Here is a 20,691-nt window from a genome sequence, read left to right as displayed (position 1 = left end):
AACAGTTCAACTGTAAAATAAGTAAAAGATAATAATAAAAACAAAGCAAAAGCAAAACTAAGTACCACTTAAATATCACCAAAGAATATGTTTAATACCACTACAAGCAGAGTGTCATGAGGTGAACAAAGCAAAGCAGAGTGCATTTATCACTTCTCCCATAGGAACAATAATAAGGTAGGAAGTTGACATCCTACTGCTTTTATATTGCAGATGATACAACTCTTTCTGCCACTCTAGTTGTGGAAATGAGACATGAATTATTCCAGCAACAGGTCTGTGTGAAGCGGGGATGTGGTTTTTGCATAGCTGCATGTCTCCTGCTCTGACCCTGGCCCTGACCCTGCCATAGGAGGCACTTTGTTATGGGCCATGGCTGAGGAGGAGTTTCAAGAGACAGCAGTGCACGATATCTCACCTCTCCTGTGTCAATGGTAGAGTCCACAGAAGTCTATTATAAGTCATAAAAGTTCAAAGAAGCCCTGAGGGTGTTAAAAAAAGAGGTTTAAGGATGTTTTCCTCAGAGCTAGAGCTGGCTATATAAAGTGTAATTGTGCTTACCTCACCGCCAATCTAAACAAAGTGTTGAAAAGCAATGAAAGAGTATCCAGGTTTGATTTTGCAATATGAAGAACCATGTTAGGCAGAACACAACTTTTTGTGAGGCGTTTCCAGTTGGTCATTTGGGGTACCATTTGCCTCAATTTTAGTTGGCTAAAGTGCAAGCATAAATCAACTGAGGCTCATTCCGCAGCCTGTAGAGAGAGCCAAGCCCACTGTGAGGGTGCTGTTTATTTGAACAAGGTAGATCTCTGCGTTAGGATGAGATAAAGTGTGCTCTAGACACCACTGACTGGGTCTCTGTGCTGCAAAGGGGCCTTGGGTGACTTGGTAAAATGCAGAGAACTGCAATCCGGACATCTTAATTCGGTAAGGTGAATGGCACTTTTGGCACCTGGTTATCATATAGGTGGACAGAGAAAGGGACTGGAGCAATCTCTGATTTACTCCAGGACCTTTTTATGGTTGTATTGTGTTGCCTTCTACAAGAGCCCTATCCTTCCCTCCCTGGGGAAGGCTAATTTACCCCACTCCAGTTCACTGAGAGTGCAAGGCTCTGGCCCCTTGCTTTGCTCTTCATTGTGCTGTGCTTGTCTTTCAGCCTCTCATGCTCTCCAGGGCCATATTTCCAGCTCCTGAAATTCTGGCCTCAGTCATTTCTCTGTTTATTGTTCACCCTCCCATAGCACAGACCTACTATGTCAGTGGAGTAAAGATCCCTGTCTACAATAATACGTTAACCCTGTAACATACAACCTGTTACCTTAACAGGTATGATTAGGTATTCAGAATAAACTGACACTTCCAACGTCTGTCTTCCAGGAATTACAACATTAAGGTCTAAAAAAAATTTCTCACCTAGCTGTTAAGCTCTGTTCTCATTGTCTGCAAACCTACAAAACCTACAAAAAGGAACGCTAACTTGGATGAACCCCCTAACTCACAGATAACAAGGCAAGCCATGAAAGACTGAATGCCAAAGGGTACGCTCTTTTAGAGGCAAAATTAATGTATTCAACTGGTGCTAAGCTGTGCCAAAGAAGTCATCCTCATGTTCAGTTTGACATGCCATTAAGGGAAATAAACAGGGCATCTTGCAAGGTAAGGGACTATGTCTTTTCTTTCTAATCTTTCACTTTCCTCCATTAGCTAGGAAAAGAGTGGCTCTTTGAACCTGCTGATAAAAATACAGGGGTAACAGTGTTGCTTGAACTTGGCCATGGGTAAATTGGTTTTGTGAGGAGTAATTCACGTTTGTGTCTATTGTATTGCCCAGAAAGATGCAAACTCCCCAGTGTTTTGTCTGAAAAAGGAAACTTTCTTTTTTTAAATTAATTTTAACTTTTTCCATTTTATAAGGTTGTGTTTTGTTTGGTTGTTTTTTTGGCTTATCGGAGCAGTCCATTAGGGAAAGTAAAAACAGTAATTATACCATACCAGTTAATACCCAGCCCCACAAGATCTGGAACTACTTATGTGCCAATATTTTCTTGAATCTTATAAGTGCTAGGTTTCCTTGCCTTCCTTTCTCTTACTTTCTTCTTCCCTTTCCTGCCTCAGTCCTACTTCTACTTGAATTATAGTGGCTGAGGGATATAGCCTTATGAGAAGGGAGTAGTGATAAAGTAAGAATTGTGAACTGTGTTTGAAGGCTATGAAAAACACAGCCAAACTATTCTTCCTGACTGAAAGCCGTTATGAGTTTATCACCTTTTCTTTTACAGAGAAGAATTTGTAAACTCTTCCTCTTTTTCATCAGACAAACCTACAGCTGATGTCAACAGAAACTAAGTTAAAAGGAAATGGCCTCTCTAGTCATCGAGTCTTCAGTGAATAATTCAGATAAATAATTTTGAAATCTGAAGTCACTCAAACTATTCACCTGCCTATAGTCTTTCTTTCTTCTAATCAGGGAAGTGGGGCTGCATATCTAATTAAAAGGTGTTATATCTATTCTGCTATTACAGATCAGAGGGAGCTTTAAGAAAACAGTGAATACAGAAGTAGACCGAAGTTCTTGGCATATTAATGAACACCTGTTTATTTTCTCCACTGAATGTCTATTTTCAAACTTACAGCTTCTTGAAATAATGTGAAAAACCCTGCTGCTGTTCTGAAAACTGCACATCTTTGTGCACCCAAATACAGTTTCATTTCCTTCCATTTTTGCCTAACAGGCTCCTCCACCCTTCTCCTTCTGTCTGTCTTTCATAAAAATATTATAGCAAAGAACTAAAAAACTCTTTTAATCTAAAATCATATTTTTAATGACATATCCTAAAAAAAGGATAGTTTAGCCTTTTTTTTCCCCCCCCTTTGGGGTTTGTCTATCAGATAACTGGAAGGAAAACTGAGAGCTTTTTGATAACATTAGAACTCTTTCTGAAATGCAGAAAAACACCCCTGACATTTACCAAAAATCCCCCCATGACTATAAGTGGTAACCAGCTTTCACTGACGAGCTCTAAACTGGTTCTTGCTCACCCTACTTGGAGATGGCAGTCAGGCCACACTGCTCTAAGTAGAGCTCTCTAAAAGATGGTTTATTTCATGAGGAATTCCTCTAAGCAGAATGGAAGTTTTGGGATTGACTCATGGTATTGCCCAGAAGGACTCTAGCAGTGGCTGAGCTGTGCAGATGCAAAATGGAAAAGAAGTGGCCTGAGACAATCTGGCCAAGAAAGAAGCAGCTATTCCTCAGTATAATTAAATTTACATGAAATTTTCCTGTAGAAAGAAGAATTCCCTAGAAATACTTTGCAATCACTCCTCCTGAACTTTCTGTGTTTGGAAATGGATTTTGAAGCTGGAGAGAACAGGTAAGGAAAAGAAAAGACGAAAGCAATGAAGTTAGGGGGGGAAAGGGAGGAAGCAGACAAGATGCATGTTTGGAAGTGAGTAATAATTTTCCATTGAGTAAGAAAAGGCTAATATTTTATGAGCAGGCGAAGACTGGTGAGGAGCAGAGGGTAAGCAGGGATTATAGTCTTGCTTGCAGCCTGGGAAACACCTCTTTACTCTGCATCAAACACATGTGGTCTGCAAGCTGCCAAGACTTTCAGCCATCATATATTCCCAGGCTGTAGATTCTGCCTTGTGGAGGACGTCCTCCTCATGCGATCACCGAAATGATCATTCCTGGCAAACATAGGCTTTCCCACGATCCCTCTGCTCGCTCTGCAGGAGCAACAGTGTCACTGCTGCATGCGTGACGTAGCAGTGGGTCACCGATAGCTCATGTGGCTGTCACCCACACCGATGGTGCCAGGGACAAGGCGTCAGAGTCCTGCCAGAGCCCCATCAGCTGCAGACAAGATGCTGAGGAGTGCCTCGAGTTTGACATTACCACGTCACAGCTGGTGGTTTACTGGTCCGAATGCCAGCATGAAACTGAGCCCCTGGGAGCCCTGGTCGTTGCCCACTGGTGAACCATTCCTGCAGCTCCCAGAAAGGACTATGTGTCAGCTACATGAAGATTTCAGCCTGTGGAAAAACCTTATAAATTTTTAGTAGGTTGAAGGAAGCAGTAAAAATAGCAAAAGCATCCCTCCAATATCCTACACATTTATATCTATCTAAATCAGCAGTTCCTGTGCACACATACGACACATTCTGTAATGCTAACAAGCACTTAAATACACCACAAAACAGCCAATAAACACTAACACAGTCCTGTTTATAGTTGCTGTGCAGTATAACATACAACTAGAATTAATTCTGCCACAGTTCTGTTTTTTTCTTTAAAAATTGGTTAACAGGTTGCAGTAAAAAACCCCCAGTGTTTTGGTGTTTGCTGATATAACAGCTGCAGTCAGCTGAAAAGTTCTGGTTTTCCTCTCCTTCAATTAAAGGCAAAATAAAAGGAAATCTGAAAAAAAATCATCACTCTCAGATTAAAGTAACACTCAGATGTCAAAGGCAAAGCACTTAAAATTTATTTAGGATAAGCAGACACTCTGCTGTGAGTCTATGGCTGTCTCCATCGGAAAAAGAAGCAACAAATATTTTTAAAAGTCAGCCTGGCATGTTACTTCACCTGTAAGGATCTTATTATGATTATATTAAAGATTACTTGGTTCTTCCTTTATGTCAATCAAGGGTCAACTCAAAGCAAGTTTTCTTCCTGCTTCAAGCTAAGTAAGTTTCAATGGCTTGCCTGACTTATCAACCTAAAGAGCTCTCTGCTTTCAGGCCAGAAAAAAAGGCAGTCTTCACTATTTTGTAATTATAAACATCTATTTCAGAACACCAGCATTTAAGTATAGTCATAGAGAAGGAAGGAAGGAAGCAGGGCATCAGGGGAGACTTGCTGCAACACACACAAGGCAAATATACAAAAAAGAACTCTTTAAAAGAAGACAATAAAGAGCAACAATCAATTCAGGAATCGTCTTTTAAGAATGGTTAAGAAAACATTAATATAGGAATTACAAACCAGAAAGCTAAATTTAAAGAATGGGAATTATAATTTGCATAGCATGAAAAACAAATATTCTTTTATCCAGGCACATAATTCATAATATTGTGGGTTTTTTCATATCAAAGATCAACTCTCTCATTACTCAAAGGGGAATTTTATTTTAAAATTATCTGTGTATCTACTCAATCTTGTCTTTTGGCAAAAGTTGTTGACACAGTCAAATGCCTAGCCACGCTGAAGTTAATTAAATGTGTTAATTGTTTTTAAAAATGTTATTATTCCATTCACCCTTGTCCCACAGAAGAAACCAACTTTGCACTAGTAGATTACTTTGTTCAGTACAAAAAGAGACAGAATTCAAGGGACAGTTTGAGCAAGGCAAAATCATCATCTTTAAAGTGCTGCACAATATAGAAACCATCTTATGCTAAATTATATTGCATCAACAGAAATCTATTATATAGATTTGTGTGTTAGCATATATTCCTACAGAAGTCAGTAAATACCAAGTACTCAGCACTTCTCAGTAGATGCTCAGCAAGTTTGAGGATTAAGCCCCTTATTCCCATAGCACGAGAGTATAGTGCAAGTCCAGGTCACATTGGAAGGCATTAGATACTGTAGTTGAATCCCCAGTTGCTGGGATTTGCACTGTTCCAGATAGCTATTGGTATTGTTGGGGTTTTTTTTCCTGATGACTACAGAGTTTCTATTATGAGTGCCATCTTCAGAACAGCGTTTTGAAATTGTGGGATATTTTCTCTCCACACAGTGTCGCAGTGAGCTATCGAGCTGTGAAGGAGATGAATGCAGTGATTTACTTGTGATCCACCTGCTCAGCACCTGGGATCAAACCCAAGCTGTACCTGTCATCATTTTAGTCTGACAGGGGAGTCAGCTGGGCGTACCCATACACCTTCACTGCTTTCCATCAAATTGACTGTAGGGGGAAGTTCTGGGGCGAGTTGCAGGAAAGAATGCTCCCTGGAGCGGAGACGTTCATGAGTGAACCCTGTACTCGCATTTATGAGGGGAAAAATGGTTTCTACCAAAATTATGTCCCTTTTTTGAGACATAATTATGTCTCAAACCTCTGCTAAAAATGCTCTTTCCCTGGAGTGTAAACAGGGCTTTTGGTTCTATATTTGAGGCTAAGCAGGGCTATGGAGCTGCACTTACAGCCTCTGGCAGTGCGCATCAGATGGGTACTTTATCTGGTATATCTGTATGGCGGTGTGAAGGGGGCCGTGTATGGCCAAACTGCTGTCACCCCCTGAGCACTCCCCCGGAGGAGTGGATGCTTTTCCCTTCTCCCTTTTTCCAGCCACAGCGTCACCCTTGCTCGCAGCGTATCTTACCCATCCCCACACAGAAAGCGGTGGAGGCGAAGTCCACACGTGTGGGGTTTTGGTCCATGGTGGTGTGTCTCTGCACTGCTCTCTGGCGTGGGCAGTAGCTCATGAGATTCTGGCTCACCCAGAGTTTGTATTCAATACCTGCGAAAGTATAAGCTGCTTTATTCCCCTCAGCTAGTGGCCTGGAAACCCTACAGTTGCATTTACACGGTGAAGGGGAAATTCAAGTTGTAAGTGCTCAGCAGTGGTAATTTGTGACCGAGGAATGATCTGGCATGGAGGGCAAGACAGCCCAACTGCAGAAGGGGTTACACTGGCTGGAATCAGGGACGCCAGAGACAGAAGGGCTCCTTGCAAGGCAGTTAAGTTTCCCTTGGTGATGAGATAAGAAACAGCCTCAGCATTGTCTTGTAGCCATCCTGGAATGGGAGCACTCGGGGGCCCAAGCTCAGGGAAAACCTTTGGGCAGCAGAGCTGGGCTGGGGGATAGACCCAAGGTGCCCAACGCAACCGCGCTCAGAATTGGTGCTGGTGCAAGTTTATGTAAGGAATTGGCTCCTGACACATCTTTGCAGGCTCCTTGTAGAATCGCTTATGGTCATGGGATTTTGTCCAATGCATTGTTCATTAGTATTTATTTTTATATTTAAGCACAAACCTTTGTTTAATACTCCTCAAGGGGTACAATAGAAATTCCTCAACAATGGAGTCCAGTGTTTTCCCATGATGTTCCTAAGTATAAGATTTCCATCATGACCTCAATGATTCCTCCTCTGCCAGGCACCCGATATTACACCTTCCACCTACCTGCCCTGCCGGCACCTGCTTGTAACTCTCAAGAGTCTGCATTCCTTGTTCTCTTCCACTGAAGCAAGCGAGCAGCCAGTCCCTGCGCATGCTCCCTCCCTTGGCTGCACTGGGGATGTCCAGTCCTTGCTGGTCTTCTCTCTGTAACCATACAGATGAGTCACATTCACATTTATTAACACTTAGTGGAAGGGAGAAAAGACAAATGTGACTGTAACTCCCTGAAACCTGTGTCTAACTTCAGACTTCCACTAGTGATGGCAAACTAATCAAAACAAATCAAAATCAAACCAAACCAACTCCAGAATATCCAGATTGCCACAAAGCCCATAGAAAGAAATAACTAATTTTAGAAAGTATGTAAAAATGCATATCCATGAAGCTCGCCTGGTACGTTATCTCTATTATAAGAGCAGCTTCATTTTGTTCAATCAGAAGATGGGCATAACCTAATCAAGAACTGTATCCTATCATTGTAATACATTGCACCACAGGTAGTCTGACTGTGTTGGCCATTAATAGCTGGCTTCTTATCTTTTGGGATGTAATAGAGCAGGCTGAAGCAAATTTACACTTTATATTTTATTAGTTTTTAATTTCTTGGAAAAGCTAGGAAACAAAGCATAAAATTGTATCTATCCCAAGCATTAAAATACAGTAAAATATATAAATATAACACAAAACTCTATCAAACATTTCCTTCACTCACAAGGCAAAACATTTTAAAGAGTGAAATTATTTCAATCACATTGTAACAGAGCTTTCAGAGGCTGTTTCTTCCTTGAATGTATTACTTTTAGAGAATATGTAACAGTTAGGAAAAGTACTTTTGAAAAAAAAAACCCAGACCTGAATCTGGAAAGTTCATCCGATAGAAACTCATGCAGCCTCCAAAATAACTGCAATAAGAAAAGCTGCAAAAATAACAAGCAAATGATTCATATCCAGGGGAATGAGAGCTTGGTGGTTTTGGGTTTTGGTTTGGGTTTTTTTTTTCCCTTTTTTTTGGATAAAGGTACAAGTGGGAATTGCAGCCAGCACTTTACACTTCTGTTCCAACTCTGATACAGACCTTCCTGTGATATTGAGGCAATCTCTTAAGACTGGCATTAGTCAGCACGTATTTCTTTGGTCAACTACAAAAATGTTTGCAGAACTAGTTACTTCTGGAAACATGGTGCAACTGAAAAATGGGGTTTGTTTTATTTTGGCTGAAGCAAAGGCAGAGGGGGGGTTGAGATGCAAAGAAAATTTTGAAAGCTTTTAGTGTTCTGAAGGTGAAGTTTGTGGGTTTTTTTTTTTAATCTTTGCAGAAAATAGCTAATAATTTGACAGAGATTTCAACAAAACTAAACCAAACACAAATCTTGGAGAGATTGATGCTGAGCTTTTGGAGGGACTGTCAACGTGTTAAAAAAAGAACTTCACCCCCTCACCCTTGAGGATGAAACAAGTTAGGCAGCATGCCATGAAGCACAGAAAGTAATCCTCACTTTAGGGAATTTATAATTTAAAACCAGAGACTACAAATTACAACTTTATTGTCTTAGGCATTTTTTTGTTGTTTCTCTCAATCTGAGGAGCCCCAGCTGAAGACCAAGATCTCAGTTTCCCCAGACACTGTGTAAGCACAGCAAAGCCGTGATGGGCATCATTCAGCCCAGGTCATCTGCGCTGGCTGTTGAAAACACATCCATTTCCCAAACTCTGTTCATAACACGCCTGTCCCCTGTGGCATGGCTATCAACGGGCCAAGACACCTCCGAAACACAGACAGTACAACCCATTCCCCTTTGCAGCCCAGGGCCACTGGTGCCCCCAGCGCAGGCGAGGCAGCACTGGGATGGTGGAACCAGCAGCAACGCTCGCCAGCACGCTGGCGGCCCATCGCTGCTGCTTGATGCCGACTAGATAGTGCAGAGACAAAGTGGACATGGGTGCCAGAGCACTTTAACCGTGGGTATGTGCAATGGTGTTCACATGTTAAAGCTATAGCCAGGCAGCTCCAGTGCGTGCCAGCAACCGCAGCCAGCTGGTACTGGGTGTTTCTCAGGCATCCAGAAGATGTGTAGGAAGAGTTTTAGGGAAGGATTTGAAGAAAGAGTGTAAAGTATTTTTCTTTTCCCTAAATATATCTTAGGAATGTCAAAAGTCATTCGATGTGGCATGTTGACAAATCTTCCTGTGGCTTTACCAGTCCTCTGTCACTAAACAGAGGCTGTCACAGATCCTGAATAGCAGGAGTGGAAATCAGCCACTTGACTCTCTTTAAAACTGGGAGCATACACACAAGTTTCATCCAGGTTGGTAGAAAACAGGTCAGGAACAAGATTCGTCTTTGGTTTATCATTTGCCCAGTGGCTTTCTTCTGACCGTGTCTTAAATCTGACCGGCATATTAGGGAGAAATGCACCCCACTCTGGAGACTGGCAGCACGAGATTAAATCCTACTCCAACATAACTGAAGTCCACAGAGTAGCTTTAAAATGTGAGGAGCTTTTGCTCCACAGTGGTGTCAGTTTTACCCACACGATCTACTTGAACCCCGGTGGAACGATGGCCACCATCCCCAACCCTGGAGCTGAAACTGCACGCACCGCTTTCGGCTGCCGTCTGTACGCGGCATATTTCAGCCAGAGGGGAACGGCGTCCTGAATACTGATGTATAGGCTAACATGGATAGCGTCGACAAACAGGAATACCGTTTTATTAGGATTATTAATTGGACAGCAAGAGTAGATTACATGCAGGTCTGGGTTATGCGCGGGTTTATCGTGTTCTGCATAAGCAGGAATGAATGCTGGCTTAAACTGGGATTACTGGGTGCTGGAAGTTACTACGGGGTAGCTGCTACTTTGGCCTTCCAGGACACGGTGGCTGTTGGCTTACAATATTGTCAGTAGCTTTTTTGGGGTGTGTGTCAGAAGACATTTCAAACTTACTATAAATCTGTGAAAGGACAGTAGGAAAAAAATTAAAAAATATAAAGGCTAAAACACCTTTAGGTGATGCAGAAATTCTTTTCCAAAGGAGAGTTTTTAATTTTGTTCTTCAAAGATTTTATAATGCATTTCTTCCTGTCTGGGCTCTACTGATCTTTAGTTGTCCAACTCCCTCATCTTTCAGTGATCTTAGACATCTGTCTTTCTTACCTACCATTAATTCTTGGAAGGCTGAAGCGGTGTGTATATTCATCTAGAGCTATTTCACTCCCACTCTTTTACAACTAGCATCCATCTGCTGCTTCTCCGTCCACATGCCTGTAGAAAGCCCAGTCCTTTGCCTTTTCAAGTCACTGTATTAACTGGCCTGCTGTTTTTCATTTCCAGCTCTCTTCACCAAGGTGCCTGGCTCTGTCGTGTCACATAATACTTTTGTCTATATAAGCAAATTAAATACAGTAATCGCTAAATAGGGGAATAAGTCCAAAGCATATTAGTGATTAAAGATAGGTATATTTTGGCAACTTAAGAAGTAATACTTAATGCTATAATGAAATGTCAATCTTTTAAAGTTACAGACTTCCCTCTTCCCTAGTCTTAATTTTGCTTATTTAATAAAATTTGCATTCCTAACTGCTCCATCCTAAGAACACATTTAAGGAGGAATATACTTTTTATAAGGTGACTTAGTATGTCTTCTAGCTAACTTCACCAATGTAAATGATATTCCAAGAAGAGATTCCTCCTCCCCCAGAAATCTATCCTTGCTTTTAGTGAACTGACTTTCCTCCCCCCAAAAGAAAAAATAATCTGTTTCTTGCTCTGCAAGAAAGCAGTTTGACTCACTTTCTGTATAACAATCGATGCTTTGTTTTACAAATTAATTTAATGAATTGATGATAAACCATTAATAGAGTAATTAATATTTCTGTCTTTATACTGCATGGTTCTACCTACACACGGAGTTGCTGGGATAGCCTGTGACAAAAAGGAGCTAACGGCAGGTAGCCCTGCTTTGTACTTATCTCAGATACTTCATGGCTTGATCCTAGGACCCATATTCCTCTTTATATGTTCTTTACCCTGAAAGTAATGGTTCAGATTCTCGGCCTTTCTTGTTGCATAAGCCTAAGGATTTTTTCATTCTTTCTGTGCAGGCGTAAAATGACAGTTCCTTTAATAAGGAAGATTATAAATTGGATTTTGTTTTGTTTTGTTTTGACAACAAGACATAATGTATCCTGTTGTTTCAATTTTAATCTTCCTTTTGCCCATGGGTGATTAAGCTCTTTTCAGAAGTTTGTTTGTTAAATACATATTTAGCTAATTTAGAAATGAATGGTGGAATTTAATTATATTAACATATCATATATTATTTACCAGAGACATCTATTATCCTATAAATATGTATTTACAAAACACAAATTGTTTCCTCAATAATAGTAATTCTCTGGACAAACTGTAGATAGCATTCATTTTCTCATCTGAGGATCTCAGTTTGTCTTTTGTATGAAGAGCCATATGAAGTCCGTTAAAATCATTTGAAACATGCTTATTACTGAGAATGCATGGTTCATTTTTCATTTGACTCAGCTGTTAAAAAAACCTCAAATTTTTTCTTCAAAAAGAAACAAATATGTTTATAGTGTCATGAGATCGTGGCCAAATCCTGAGACTTGCTCTTACCTTCTCTGAAAGGAAGGGAGAGATCAAGTGTGGCTCCTCTTACGTGTCAAACGTTTATTTGACGATGGTGCTTTTTCTTAGCACAGCGAGGTGACAGTTCCTCTGAGTTTTCTCTATGTTTAGTCATTGAGATTCAACTAATCAAGTCCCTTACAGGAAAAGTTAGCTAGTCAAAATTTGTTAAAAGAGACTGTGACTAAACTGGCTTGAGAATTATAGGTATATGTATCCTGTGATATTTTCATTGCCTTCTTTCTGTCCTGCACTTTTGCTTTTCCCCTTCCACAGATTTTGTCACTGATGAGATACCTCTAAAACCTAACAATGTTATATTTTGTTAATTTAGGTGTGACAAATCATTAATAACATCAGTGATTATATATTTTTTTTAAATTTAGGTGTGACAAATCATTAATAACATCAGTGATTATATATTCTTATATCCTGGAAAGATATACCTATTATTTTCATTATTATAATTAGCATCATTATTTTTTACATTAGGAAATATCCCAATTACCAGATAGTCACGAGGCCACAAGAAAACAACATAACAGACTTTAGAAAATTTTCTCCTTAGTCATACTGCTGGATGAATACTTGATATACATTTGCACCTAAGAGTGACAGTAGCAATTTAACAAATAAATAAAACTATCTTATTTCCAAATAAATTTCAGTAAACATCGTCATGATCTAAATACTCCAGACTACATAAATATTATTTTTCCTGGCCTCAGAATGTTTCATCAAATACCATTTTTTCTGTATTCTAGTGAGGTGTGAGAACTGCATCAAATGAGGTTTTAAAAACTTCCATGACCCTGACGTTTCTAACTTGTAATTCTGAAATTTCTCCTCTAGGTCTTTGGGTGAAATCCTTGACAGCAACAGAGAAATGGGGAGTTGGGGTATTGTACAAGGCATTGAAAAATCACCTGGAATGTCTCATGGAAAGAACACTGAATAAGCTATGACACACAGGCCTGCCAGAAGTCTTAGTCTTGGTTTGAGATTAAAACTACACGCAATAGAAAACTCACTAGATTGTTGGAGAAAATATCCAACTTTAGATGGAAAACAACTGATTTTAATCTTTATCAGAATTATTCACTTGCCTAGACCGAAATTTTGCAAGTAAACTGCAAGAAACTATGATACTCTTTGAAAATAGGGTTCCCTTTTCTTCACACCAGTTGTACACCAATGCCATTTACCTGGCTCTGCAGAGTTACTCCAGGTGACAGCGTTCTTCCAAGCCTCTCTTAGAGTATTTTCAGTATTACATGGCCAGATACATAGCAATAGCTGGAAGACAAGAGAAAAGTAGAAAACTTTAAAGTGGAAGACAGGGGCTTTCAAGAATAATTTTAATGAAAAAGAAAGGTGTGTTATATAAATTTGGGATTCAGGTGTCTTTCTGCACACAGATGTGAGCTGGCAGCTGCCCACACTATAAGCTGATCGGATGTGAGCCAGCTCTGACTGAGCTTTAGAAATGGGGCTTTTTATCTCAGGCCAAGTTTGTGTCCATCCAGTTCAGAGTGCAGGCAGATTAAGTTCATATCCATCTGCAAAGGAGCATTGGGCTAAAAAAAATTGAGAGAATATGGCTGCAAAGAAGGTAAGAAGACAACAACGGCAATGACTTTTGGTTTGCTGTTGATATATCTGATTACTCACTGAATAGTATCACATTTATTAAATAATCTTTCTGGGTAAGGTTGCCAAAGCAACACTCTGAAGGGATACATTGGGAGCTGGATTGGGCCCATAACCTCATTTAAAAAAATAAGAAGGAGAGTTTTTGTGCATATCACACCTGAAGATATCATTCAAAGTGATTATAAAAATTAGCATTTTGAAAACAAAACTCAAAAAACAACACAAGAAATTAAGCTATCCCTTACAGTAGTGAGCTTATTTGTTGAAGTATATATTCAGTTGCTAATTATATCTGTCTCCCAGGAACAGGCCCATTGAGATAGATATCTTCTTCAAGACATCCCAGGGCTAACAAGACACAAGGCGCACATTTTTCCATCAGAGCATTCATCAGTATATTTTCTTAACAAAATGAAAAGACACATTTCCTGAAGCATTATGAACCTCCAGGGGCTAAAGAAATCCTTGCAGAAGAATAACCAAAGCTAAATTACACATCAAATATCATGATCACTCTTTGTGCAGTAACTTTAATGCCAAAACAATATTAGTTCTGGTTTATTTGTATTGTTAGACTTTTCAACGCCGTCTGAAATAGAAGGAGCCAGCAAATCACAGAGATGTAATGGGTAAAAGACATTCCCCTGGCTTTAATGAATCCCACCACAGCCTTTAGAAAAGTTCACAGTATTGAGTTATTTTGTCATTATTATTTACACAGCTAATGAAAACTTGTACACTGCTGAAGTTTGAGTTAGAAAGAAGGCAGATCCCGCAACACTTAGGGGTATTCTGCATATCTGGTTCTTTGTGATCTTCATTAATGCAGCTTTTTAGACTCCAGGAGAGCTTTTAAGTAAGGAGTAAATTTAAGTGAGGAGTAAATCCCAAGCCATCCCTTGGGATTTCCATATTCTCAGCGTGTTCTCATCCCTTTCCTAGCCATGCTCCAATCTCATGGGTGCAGAATACAGCTGCTGTTGGAGGAGATTCTACTACCTTCATCAGAGGAAATTTCATTTTTGTCATTGTTATTCTCTATTGACTATTTCTAGCTAGTATAAACAAACAAATTTGTCTTCATGAACTGGAGAAAGCGACCATATAGGTAAAGGATTCTTAGTGTTATATTTTTTACTCTATTGCATTCCTGCAACTTTCTTGTTTCAATTACGTTTTCTGGATGTAAATGAGACCACAGTTTCCTAATTGATACCTTAAATATTACTTATGCTGCTACCAAAACTTTATATTGTAAAAATAATTGAGACATCCTACATGAACTGTATTCTCACTTCCTTATTTTGTGGGTTGTATGGTAACACAGAACATAGGCCAAGACCATATCCTCAGCTCATTTAAATATATTTGGCCTTGTTGACTTTATTTTAGGTCATCTGGGCATATGGCTGCTATTCCTGTGTCCTTCAACAGATCCTCCAATGGGATGACTTTTAAATTTAATGAAGAACATTCCTTTTCTAAGACTCCGATCAACAGATATGCCAGAAAAAGGTAAAACTGATCTTTTCATTAATCAGTAATTGATGTTTATTTTGTTTAAACAATATCCTGATAAAAGTCAATCGCAGTTACACTGTTTGTCGTCTACTTAATTTTCTTTTATTAATTTTCCTGAGATTATTCGTGAAGGATTGGGTATTTAGACACTGGTGATATTTTTCCTTTTCTGTCACAGAAAATCCATAGGTTTTATTTACCCCCTTTAAAATAAACTTTGTACAAATAAATTTGCTGTAAACACTATTACATAGCAAAATATAAGGGGTTTTTATTCTATTAAAAATTCCCATTTATGCCATATTTTTGTATAATATTAAACAAAAATGTAATTTCTCACTAACTGATGGAATTTTATCTATGTGCCGTACTTAAAAAAAGGTGGTTTCCGTTGTGAAATAAAACTATAAAAAGATAGGAGTCTAAACTGCATTTTCAGATCCTTATGTAAAGTCCACAGTTTCCAGTTCCCTAAAACTGAGGGCAGAGGACTTTCTGAGGGCAGAAATAAGAACACAAAATAACACTGATTTTTTTACCCTCCAGTCTTTTGTAAGGAGACACTACTCTTATAGAGAAACTCTGTTTTCATTGGGTATTTATGGTAACAGATTGGTTGCTTTTGCACTTCTCACACCATTGTAACAGTCATCTTTTTTAAATCTAAGTGAAACACCACAATGTTCTCAGTTTTTCTATGAACATGCCAATGCATCAGTGTAACAGCAGCATACCAATCCAGCTAGTCATATGGAATCATACAAAAAGAAGACTTCCATGCAAATCAGTAGTTGTTGGGTGACGACCCAGCATGATTACGTCAGCCCTGGCAAGGGCACCCAGTATTAGCATCTTAGAATCCAAATTTAGTATTAAAAAATGCCCGACATTTTGGCCTATGTATGACATTAAATGTCTACCATTTCACAGGAAGAAATTAAAATCCCTGTCAGTTCTACATCTGCTCAAACATCTCTCATTCACTAATTCCTTATATTATTCTGACGTTAAGCTACAACATGCCTTGTATAAAATCTTCATTCCAAAAATCCCACACAGTCCATGAGCTAGAAGAGGCTGCATTTCCAAAATACATTATTCCTCTAACTCTAAAGCTAAGGGATTCATCCTGACCCGAAGGCCATTGAAATCAAGGTCACAAATCTCACTGAGTACAAGGGATACTGTGCAAAGCTTTCCTAGACAGTGTCTCTTAAATGTTACTGGCTCATTTACCATCTTTGGAGAAAAATGTGATGATGGATGAGGCATCAAGGTGATGTGCCAGCCCTATTATAAATGTAGCTGTAAAGTCATGAGAGTGGTTGCTAGATGATCCATTTTCAGCATTAAGAGCCAGTTCAGACAAAGAAAAGCAAAAGAGGTCCCTCATCTTTCAGACCAAAGACCAGGGAGGGGGATGAAACTCTAATTTTTTGAAATTCTATAAATCATGGCAAGCTCAATTTTTCTATTTATACATTAATGCATTAGCGTTACATACTGGGTACAATTCTGTTAATTATACAGAGACCTCTGAAGACAAAGTTCTGGTTTAAAGTTCTAGCACTGGGGGCTTTACCAGAACACTATCAATTTTTCCTGCAACATCAAACAATATTATCATCTGTCAACTTTCTTTTGCCAAGAAAAAAATTCATTTCAGTTGTATTTCTCACATGTCACTTTTCATTATACCTGTTATATAAGTAAGGAAGTAACATAAAAATCCCCAGAAAGTAAACTAACACTAAAAAGAAAGAAATGAAATTGCATACAACATTTTAAGATTCTGCCTTAAAAAGAATCACAAAGCTATTATTTTTATTTCTTTTTTTTTTTTCTCCTCTAGGTAAAATCTTTTTGTTGTTGTTGTTGTTGTATATCAGCATTTTTTAAATTAACATTTTAAACTCCAAAATTTTTGCCCAGCTCTGCTAGAATGGTAGCAGGGTGGCAGAGAAGGTTATTCCCCAGTATGACCATTGAAAAAGGACCGCTGCTGAAAAAAGGAAAAAGTCCAAAAATTATTACACAAGTCGGAAGCAAAGACTACATCAAAGTTTAAATGCCATCTTTCCATCCTGACCCTGAAACAATTTTTCCTTTCCTCTTTCTCAGGATTTATCTAACTAAAATGGGAAGAAGAAGAAAGTTTGGAAATGCATTTTTTTGGTTTTGGTTTGGGTTTTTTTTACCAATCACAAAACAGAGTTGTTTGAGGAGAAAGAAAGCCTCACTACTTTGAATGTAAATGCTCCTATCCTTTGTATTCCATTTACTGAACTGAATTATGCAGCTTATTGAAATACTGACAAATGCTTTTACCAAAAAGCTACTTCAGTGAATATGTCAGCTGTGGATGGGTTACAAAGTATTTGATTTGAGGTGCTGGGGTGCAGCATCTCAACTGCTTTGCACAGTCAAATGTTATACAGAGGTATAATGTCTAAAATTCTGTCTGATTTTTTTTTTTTTAACCATTGCTATCTATTTACAACTTTGAAAGCCACTTTACCAAGACACTGAAGTCCAGATTCCACTACAAATCCCATAGGCTGCTGTGTTGGTGATGCCAATTGATACATGGAAACTTTAAAGTCACCACCAAATTTTACTTATTCTTTTGCAATACCCTTTGCAGCCTGAGGACGACCTAACCCTTTTTTTCCCGTGCCGTCTGGTGGCCCCATCTACAACTAAACTGTCGTTTCAACCTAGGGCTGATCCTTCCACAGCCCTGGTTCACGGGGTGCACTCCATCACCTTTGTTCTGTATCAAAGTACGCGTTGTCCTCAGTTTCTTTTGGAAGAAAACTAGGTGGTAAATGAGAACGAGCCCAGCTAAAGGAGGAGGTGATTGCCGAATCGTGACTACTGAGCATACTGACCTTGCACTGAAGAAACAGTGCAAAAGCTCCTAGCAAACACTGGAAATTGGAGCAGGCTCCCTGTTTCTCTGTAGGACACTAGAGAAACAACCTAATGAATGTGTTAGCACGTAAATCCAATTTTAGACTTGGTCATACTAACACATGAAAACATTGTAAGTTCTCAGATGTTAAACAGGTGAAGCAGACTTGTCTGAAAAAAGAGCAAGTAGGCCTTGTTGGAAAGCCCTAATGATGCTTCATTGAAACCAAAATCTTGCAGAAAATGTAATCAATTTCCATGCCAGTAGTTGGAATTAAATCACCAGTGGAAAATATTTTTAAATCGGAAAGTCCTGCACACCAACATTTTGAAAATAAACATTTTTGCTTGATTTCTTTTTTTCATTTTTTTGTTGTTGTGGTTAGCTTTGAGATAATTTTTCTTTTTCAAAATTAATGTGCCAAAAATAATGAAAGCAACAAAACAAACAACAGAGTTTGACTGACCTTAAATGATTCACATTTAATGTTTGTAATCAGATTCTTTTTTTACTTAAAAATAATGCTTTTTGCCCTGATTCAGGGAAGTTTATTTCAAAGTCTCAACATTTTTTACTGAAACACAATTCTGTTTTACATTCACATCTACAACAAATCTAACCCTTTCTTTGGTAGTTATTTTTTCTAACACCTAAATTGGGAAGAAAGCAGAATTATTTTAAATGCACTTAAATCAGAGAGTCTGTAGAAAGTTTAAGAAATGTCACACATAATTCTTCTCCTTTCAGAGAAAACTCTTTTCAAAATATTGAAGCTAAAAATCAATCATGAGATTAAACACATGCTAAAGAAAGAGAGGATATAAACAGCTAATGGATTGAAACTGGAAAGAAATAGTGCACAAAGTTCACATAAATAAAAACAAAACAAAACAAAAAACCCACAGTGATTAAATATAAACTCATGCATCTATGCAACTGAGGAAAATCAAGCCGACCATTGCTGAATTTCTCTGAGTATTAAATAGTGCATAATTAGGAAAGAAACAAATAGATGAGGAAATTGCATTTTAATGCCTTTCTGTGTTAATAAATAATAGATATGACAGTCAGAGTAACTATGGAGCTCAGACACATGGGAAAATGAAAGGCGATGACAGGAATGAAGTTGTGATGCCCTCATTATTAGCAGTGATTGTGCATATTAGCATGAGTGTGTGGGAAAGCTATACATTCTTTTTCTTTCGGCAGCGCGCTTTAAAAAAAGTCAGTCTGATTAGTGATTTTGTTTTAAAGCCAAGTGCAATAAAAAAGATTGAAAATTCTTCTTGATTTTTCTCCCCTAATAAGAGAAGCCTTATATATTTACAGCAGTGGAACATGAGATTGCAGGAGCTCATAGGTTGAAGGGAGGTTTTCATAGTGCCTAAGTTCAGGCACCTAAATTTGGCACTTACATTAGCGTGATAGGCTTCCTAGATTCCCTGTGTAATTAATGGAGATAGACGGGCTCCTCCAGAGGGTAATTCAGCGCAAGAACCTAACCACGGTGACCTGAATTGTTCTCCATCTCTCTCTGACTACAGAGGGAGTTCAGGCCATTTCCCAGCCAACTTCTCCGGATGGTTAAGGTGCCTAAAGTTAAGGTCCTTGGATATCTCTCCCTCCTCACCCTAGACGACCAGACGCTGGGCTGTAGGACACAGAACCTGCCTGCAAACACAGGAAAAGGAGCAAGAGGGCAAGGCTAGGAAAGGGATTGGAGAAAAACTTTCTGTGGGGGACCAAGTGAATCCCCAGACTAAAGTCTGTTTTCTTTGGATCTTATCTTCACCTAGGAAGGAACAAACCAGAGAGGTTAATTGAGGGCTGCCTTGAGATTCCAGTTGTCAGGGGGCAAGGGGAGAGGGACTATGTTGGAAGTCAGATGCTCTACAGGGATGCCTGGGATTTCTGGGGTGGACGGCATCTGGGGGCCCAGCTGTGTGCTGCCAGCTTGCTGAAAGAGAGATTCCTACAAAAAATATTCCCTTGGTCCGTTAAATAAAATCCATGTCCCAGACAAGGGTGTCAGGGACCATAGAATCTATTTGCTTGTGAACCCATTTAAAACACACGTGTTTCTAATACTTGTAACCAAGAGTGAGGACATTTCATTTGGTAAACAAGCTTAGGCTAGGTGCATTCTGTGAAACTGTTTACAATTTGTTCATGTAACTATTGCAGCACCATGTTTAACTTAGGGCATCTTTAAATGCAAGTGAAGACATCCTAAAAGGACCTGGGGATTTTCTTCCCTGGGAAGTATTTAAAATTTACTTGCCAAGTGCTGCAATCAGCAGCATTTGCTTTGCTCGTATATTGCTATGAAACACTGGGATAAACCAGCTCTGGCAGGGATGATGGAGCATTCTCTTGAGAAGGCATAAAATAGAAAAATCTGCTCAAATCTCGCCCACCATTCCCTTTCAGTTCAATTGCAGAAGCTCCCTAGAGCACTGTAGGCCAATTCTATACTGCTACTTCAGCAGCAGTGCCAAGTTCACATCCAGGTTTGCCAGCTAAGCAGCTTGAGACAGTTGCATCTGCATTGCCTGAGCCCATCGCTGGCTCTCATTAGCTGTGCCCCCTCTGTGATTCAGTTGGAGCAACCTGACGTCTCTAGATATCCTACAATCCATGTCCTCTACCTGTCTGACAGGCTCTCCTAGCAGATATATGTTCCAATCTGACTTGTCCCAGGAGCCTTGCCTGCCTCAGCCTATTAGCATCCACACAAAATATGCTGCTCGGGAAGCCTGATATTTGCAGAAATGCGGAGCAGGTCTGTAACACTCGTTTTAGAGCACCCGGTTGCTTCTG

The 20,691-nt window shown here is 39.3% G+C and overlaps 1 long non-coding RNA gene across 1 annotated transcript; it reads right to left on the bottom strand.

Annotated features, from left to right (window-relative positions):
- Nucleotides 1-7,225: 7,225 nt before the first annotated feature.
- On the bottom strand, nt 7,226-13,081 carry LOC128141889 (uncharacterized). The gene is made up of 3 exons (XR_008235209.1): nt 12,989-13,081; nt 10,300-10,521; nt 7,226-7,284 (listed from the first exon to the last, which is right to left on the bottom strand). It is a non-coding gene; the product is annotated as an uncharacterized LOC128141889 (long non-coding RNA).
- Nucleotides 13,082-20,691: the final 7,610 nt, after the last annotated feature.

This window comes from Harpia harpyja, chromosome 5 (assembly GCF_026419915.1).
Source record: "Harpia harpyja isolate bHarHar1 chromosome 5, bHarHar1 primary haplotype, whole genome shotgun sequence".
Classification (NCBI taxonomy): Eukaryota; Metazoa; Chordata; class Aves; order Accipitriformes; family Accipitridae; genus Harpia; species Harpia harpyja.
This window is presented reverse-complemented; position numbering and strand designations above follow the sequence as displayed.